Source organism: Mastomys coucha, unplaced genomic scaffold (genome assembly GCF_008632895.1).
Source record: "Mastomys coucha isolate ucsf_1 unplaced genomic scaffold, UCSF_Mcou_1 pScaffold22, whole genome shotgun sequence".
In the NCBI taxonomy this organism is placed as follows: Eukaryota; Metazoa; Chordata; class Mammalia; order Rodentia; family Muridae; genus Mastomys; species Mastomys coucha.
The window spans coordinates 72,711,521-72,719,202 of record NW_022196905.1 but is presented as its reverse complement, the minus strand read 5'-3'; positions in this window follow the sequence as shown (position 1 = coordinate 72,719,202).

Here is a 7,682-nt window from a genome sequence, read left to right as displayed (position 1 = left end):
CTGAGGGGTTTGCAGCCCCTTAGGACGAACAACAATATGAACTAACTAGTACCCTCAGAGCTCCCAGCCACCAAACAAGGTCTGCACATGGTGGAACTGATAGTTCTGGCAGCATGTGTATAGTGGAGGATTGCAAATTTGATCATCAATGGGAGGAGAGGACCTCGGCCCTGTGAAGGTTCTGTGCCCCAGTGTGGGGGAATTCCAGGGCCAATAAGCAGAAGAGGGTGGGGTGCCAGGCATGGGGAGTGGGAGGCAACAGGGGTTTGTTTTTGTTGTTTTTGTTTGTTTCTTTGTTTTTTAGAGGGGAAACTGGGAAGGGAGAAATTTACATGTAAATAAAGAAAATATCTAATAAAAAAAATATTACTAGCTGTTCTCAGTGGTTTTGTTGTTGTTATTTGTTTTATAGTATATTTCCTTTTTGTTTACTATAAAAATTCTATGCTCATTTGGGAAAAAGAAAAGATTTCTCACCAGGCAGTGGTGGTAAATGCCTTTAATCCCAGCACTTTGGAGGCAGAGGCAGGTGGATTTCTGAGTTCAAGGCCAGCCTGGTCTACAGAGTGAGTTCCAGGACAGTGAGGGCTATACAGAGAAACCTTGTCTCAAAAACAAAACAAAACAAAAAAAGCAAAAAGAAAGAAAGAAAGGAAGAAAGGAAAGAAAGAAAGAAAGAAAGAGAAGGAGAAAGAGATTTCTCTCTTGAGAAAACACCTGCATAAGACTGACTGGCTTATAAGCAAATCTATGGAGAATTTCCTTCACTATTGTTTGATGTGGGAGGTCCCAGCCCAATGTAGGAGCTACAGTCACTATAATAGAAAGCGATTTATGGAGTAAGGCAGTATGAAACATCCCTTTATTGTCTCTGTCTCGTTCTGTTTCCAGAGAACTGCCCTGAGTACCTGATCATTGATAAGATTATAACCTTCATGGTGAAACAAAGCATTTCCTTCCCAAGCTCCATTTGGTTATGGTCTTTATTACAATACTAGAAATCTAGTTGAGATCTCAACACATCAGCAACGTTCATAGAAAATATCAAGCATACTTGAATTGTAGATTCTCAGCTGGATAGATGCTTCAAAAAAACTTCCGAATGAACAGTTCCAGTCTTTCCCCTGGCCCTCATAAGATTCTGCTATCCTTTCTCACATGTTGCTGAAAAATATCATCATAGCCATAATACACTTTACTTAAATACTTAAATTCAATTTTTGATGAAATAAATTAATTTTTACAACCTAATCTTAATTTTCTTCTAAGATATGAATTCTGATTTCTTTGATTGCTTAATGGAATACTGTCCTAAGAATTCATACTTATTTATATGACGTAAAATTGACATGCATAAATTTTCCTTATATCTGTTCAATGCTTTTACTGTCACATTGTCTGAGAACAAGCAGGAGTCAGCATTGCCATACAAACTGTACTTGGCATGAGGTAAATCCAAATATCAAATTCTTGAGCTTAAGACATTTGCTGGACATCATCTCCCTTAACCTTAAAAATGAAAACTAACATCTTTATCAGATCTTCCCAAAATTTATGCATGTGGACACTTACATCTGAGTCATTTTTTTTTAACTAAATGATGCAGTGTGAATAGGTGTTTCATAGACACATAAATCCTTGAAAAATTGAAATAAGAATTACATAAGAAATAGTAATGGGAGAGATTATTAAAACTGGGATATTAAAGTAGATTTTACATATCAATGTAATGAAGAAAATAATTTTCTATATTTGCATATTAAGTATAGTTTAAAGTTTAGCATAAAGGGCAATGTATCCAGCTGTCTAATTAGCACTGAATATTTTTCTTAATCATAAAGTACTCATAGCTGCTACTATAAATAGAACCAAGCACAAGGGGTCTACGGTTGAAGATACCATAGACCCCTTGAGGAGAACCTATTGTGTTTACCATTTTACTGAAGTAATATTACTTCCAGTTATATTTTAAATACTTATGCATAGATAAATACAACCTTTACTCCTTATCAAAGAAGATTCTTTTATAGCACACAGAAGCTATTCAATTTAGATAGTAAGTTAATGTGAAATGCCTAGTGTAAGCAGGACAACTATACCAGAATCACTGTAAAATCTCTGGAGACTCTGGAGAAGATAGCAGAAAGACTGTGTCTTAGTTAAGATTTTACTTCTGTGAACAGACTCCATGACCAAGGCAAGTCTTATAAAAGACAATATTTAATTGGGGCTGGCTTACAGGATCAGAGGTTCTGCCCATTATCATCAGGATGGGAGCATAGCAGCATCCAGGCAAGCATGGTACAGGAGTTGAGAATTCTCCATCTTCATCTAAAGGCTGCAAGCAGAATACTGGCATTTGGGCAGCTAGGATGAGGGTCTAATAGCCTACAATCACAGTAACAAGCCTACTTACTCCAACAGAGCCACACCTTCAAATCATGCCACTCCCTGGGCAAAGCATATACAAACCATCATAGTCTATATGAACCCAAGGACAGGAACAACTACTTCAAGCATAAAATGCCTTCTAGATTGGACAGAATGTTGCAACCATAACTATACCACAATATAAATATCTCTCCAGATCAACAAAAAGCACAGCAGTCTATATTCCAACATAAATGGAAGAAAATTCAACAGAACTTCACTCCTAGATAAAGAGCTATAATAAGTCAGTGGCTACTTAGGAAAGGAAAATATCTTCTCTTCAGAGGCAAAATCCCAATCCAAAGAGGTTTTCTCTAAATATATGCATATATATCCAATGCTAATTGAACTTAGTGTTTCATATATAAATGTATAAGATGAGATCATGAATTCAAGAAGGGTTGGAGGAATAGAGGAGAGGTTGGTGTGGCTGTAATGATGTGGAAATTGTACAAAAAATATACTTGTGTATGATGCAATCAAATAAAATTTTAAATTAAAAAATGATAACTCTTTATTTATTTAATTGTAAACTATTCGTTATTTGCTTGGGATTTTTCAGACCTTTTATAATTCTATGACAACATACTTCTTTAAGCATTTAAGTTTTAAAACAACATCTGAGAAAATACTTTTGCAATGAAGTTTTTAAAAAGTATACCATGTTTCACTAGGGACTACCTTAAGTCCTTAGTTATTTTACATTTGCTATCTTTTTTAAAGCTAAATAGAATGTTTATCATATTCCTTCTTCATTTATTAACCCCATGCCATTTTCATTTGAAAATGGTATTGCAAGTGACGAGAATACTCCAAAACCACAACTGTATTGACTTAACAAGACCCTGATTCTTGCAAGATATGCACTTTCACTCTTTAATTAATTTGCTTTGTATTTGCATTTTATTGATTAATGTTTACAGAACACTACAGTAAGTGAATAGAGATCAATAAAGAACTGGAGGAGGAGAGCAACGATCCTCTGTAATGTTAAATGGCAGAGAGAGAGAGAGAGAGAGAGAGAGAGAGAGAGAGAGAGAGAGAGAGAGAGAGAGAGAGAGAGAGAGAGAGAGAGAGAATGAGAGAGAGAAAGAAAATATTTCCATGCTATGGCAAATCTCGGCTTGGCACATCAGCTTCTGTTTGCACTTATTCAGGGAATGAATGGATAATGAGGACACTGTGGATTCTTTTGTTTTTGTTGTGTGTTTTTCATTTTCTATTGTTCTCATAGGGACATTTCTGTTGCATTTGAAATTGTTATTCTATTCCTCTGCCTCCAATTAGATTATTAATGCTGTGAAGTTAGCTGGTGTGAACAACAATAACATCTTAAAAATAATAAATAGTGACGATATATAACTTCTGGGCAATAGAGTTGAATTACCTTACTATCCTTTAGGATAGCTTACCAGAAACTCTGCTTTTGGTTTATTAGTGCTATCTTAAACTACAGTGATGAATGATTGAAGAGCATCTACAGCACTTATATTATCACAATGGACTAGGATTCAAATACAGATCATGCATAAAGGCTCTTAATTTTGGGTAACTGACTGAAATTGCATCCACTCACAAGAACTAAGAAATGCAAGCCACTTATACATCTTTCACCTGATGACTAGAAAATGAATATGTGGTACACATACACTTGTAATTTTACTCATCTGTATCACTAGTAGAATTGAGGAAATTTGTAGGTAAATGGATGGAACTGGAAAGTATTTCTTGGGATGATGTAATCTAGATCCATAAAGACAAAAGCAGCACGTTTTCTCTCATGTATAAGTCAAATAAAACAAAAAAGTCCAGGAAAGTTGAAAGAAAATGTAGCGAGAAAGGAAGAGGAGTTGTTCTAGAAAAATTAGTAGAAAACATGTGTCAGGAAGGTGATGCTGAGAATTTGCAGAATGACTTTAATTGGGGAGGAAGAGAAGAAAAGGGAATGTATAGGAAGATGGGGTAGCAGATATATAGCATTAAGGTTGTTTGAAAAATCAGCAGATAAATGTTTTTATAAGCCTGCACACAGAGAAGTGGTACAAGAGCCATGTAATATTTAGGAAACAAAAGAGAAAAACCCAGTTGAATCTGTGGGGAACACCTACCTTGACTGTCAATGGAATACAAGTATCTCTCAGAACAATGTGACCTATTACTGTTTCTCATGGTTGCTTTCCAGAGGTTAAAGGTAAGACCCTACTGCTGAAGACAGCACAGACATTGGAAACAGGACTTGGAAAACCAGGAACTGATCTTCAAGTATCCCCTTTGAGGATGCCATCTGATAATTCAGGTGGCACCGTTCAAATCACAAAGTGAGAAGATAAATTTAAAATCTTACCTAGCTGTAAAACCTTGAAATACAACAACAAATATTGGCTCAGAAAGATATTTCTAATGGTACGATAGTGGCTCACATCTTGGGGTATAATATACACATGTCGAATATGATGTAAAGCCCAGCTAACAGGAGAGAATTTATAATTGGTATTGTAAATATATCTGACTACCTATGCCTGTAGAGGTCAGAGATGAGGAAAATTTGTTACTGCCATTTATCTAAAATTTAAGTAGCCAGGTGTCTCAATATAGAATTAGATGAGCCAATAAATAATAAATGTACTAATACAGAAAATATTCAGATTCTATTTATATTATCTCTTCTTTCTTTTATTTATTGAAATGAGATTAGTCATAACATTATTTTTGTGAAGCACCTATCAATGAAAATAATTTCTGGTAAACTTTTGTAATTCGACTGATTAGTGTGGCTGAGTATGTCAGCTTCTTAATTCTTACGTTTCCTTTCATCTAACAGTTTGATAAGAAGGATAGCTCTAAACAAAATTATAATCCATTCAAATACTAGTATTAGCATCGATGCTTACTCGTATTATATAAGGGTTTCAGATTATTTTTCTAGTGGCAGAATCAGAAAGTATTGTAATTGAACAACAAAACAAGCAAAGAATCAAAATGTATTACAAAAAAAGCCTTTGTGCAGTAAGCAGCCAATCCTTTTAACATATTGCTTCAAATTTTGAAAGTTAAAATGTTATTGTTGTTTCGGTTCTTGAATAAAAAGTAATTAACTGAAATAAACTTTCAGAACAACTTTATTACCTCCTAGAAAGATTCTGCATTAAAAAGCCTTAGGTCCCTTGCTTTTTCATTTTTATTGTACAAATATCTCACATTAAAAACTGAAATATTCTTTCTGTAACTCCCTCTTTGAATAACCATTTTTGTTTTTCTTTTAGACTAATTTCCATTCTCAAGTTTTGATTAGTTACAAGCAAAACAGTATACAATATAATTAGTAAATATGAAAATATTTAATATTTACTCCTTTATAGGAATATAATAAGTATGCTTCACAGCTGGATTGAAAGGATAGGAGAGCATCATGATTTTAAATTTTATGTATGTACTTTAGTAGAAAAATAATATATTTTATGAATGCATCGATCATCTACGTATCTGTCTGCCTGTCTGTTCATCTAACCACATATAGAGGAAAAAGGGGAGACTTTTTGTTCTTACAGTTGAATCATGTCAATTTACTATTAAGAACAGGTAAATTTTAAAGATGGTTGTTAATAATTTGTAGTACAGGTGTAAAACATTTGCCCAAATTAAGTATAAATAAGACACAACAACCAAAACCTGGAGAGCTTTATGATACAGCACTGTACAATTTTTCCTTTTTAAAAGTAAGAAGGATTATACTGTGTTGTCAATAACTTATATTTGATTAACTACTTATAAAGCCTTAAAATTACTTTTTTGTAAAATTAATTAAAATGTTGACACTATGTTTTCAAAATACTTTAGTATAATAAATAAAACTAGTTTTGTGATTATTACTTGCAATCAAAGGTTAACTCTGTCACATTTTAGTATTGAGAGGGTCCTTAAGCTCATTTAAGGAGCTGCTGTTTATTGCCCGGTTGCTCCATGACTGCATTCATAGGGCTATTGTGCTCAGGTTGTTGTTTGGTTCACAGCCAACGTGGCCTAATATGGTTAGAGTTGCTGTCATTCTCCTTCACTGGAAAGTTGTTACAAGGGAAGCTGAGAAGAAGGGACACTCATTGCTACTGGTTTGATTCCAAACTGGCCATCTACTTTGGAAAATTAGCATGGAAAGATCTCAAAAGGATAAACATGAATCTACTACATGACTCAAACTATGGCCAAGAGACTGAACAAACTACATTCCATGTACTTGATCAAACCTGTACACTTATGTCCTATTCACAGAAAAAAATTTAAATTGTCCTCAATAATGAGAGTGTGGTACATATACAAATGCATCATGGAATACTGGAAAAATAAAATTATGAAATTTTCAAGTTAATGTATGCAACTGAAAAAAATCATACTGAATTGGGTGAACCAGGACCATAAACAAATGAAGAACCATGTTCTCTTTTATACATGACTTGTAGTTCATAATATCTTCAAGTCAGTCCAGAAAACAGGAAAGTATCATTTCTGGAATCAGGTATTAGGGGAGCAACAGAGAAAAGGATAGAAGCTTAAATGTGATCCTATGGAAGGAAATGGAAAAAACAGAAGGTGCTCTAATTCAGGAATAGAAGGGAGTTAAATAAAAGATAAAGGCCGAGGATGCTGAGTTAACAGTAAGGACATCTAAAAATGTCAAAAGTTATTATACTGTGTATTACTTACTTAACATTACCCATCACATATTTAATTATGTGTTTTCAAGTACAATAACACACACACACACACACACACACACACACATTTTCCCATAGTAACAAAGACCTTCCAAAAAAGACCCCAACATCAGGCAAGAAAAATCTTCTATGAGTTGTTGGTCAGGATTGTCTTAAAGACGTCTAAAGCTTAGACTACAAATACTGTTGCTGTTATTGTTACTGGTACTCCTGATATTGATATTGATGTCAGTGTTGATGTTGATATTGCTTGCTTTCAGTGATAGAAGATAAATCCCTAGTGCTGTTGATCCCAGGCATTTCAGTCACAGGCACGGTCCCTGAGCTGAAACTGACCTGGAATCTTCATCTCTGAGGACTAAAGTTCCTGATACAGAAGAGGACATTACAATCTTCTTTACAAACAATGTGAGGAGTCTCAACTGATGAAATTCTAATAGAAAATGAAAACATGGATGTCCTTTTACTTGTTACATATTCAGTAATGTCAATCTTAAAATTTTTCTTTTACTGTGATATCTATATTGAAACTTATATTTAGTT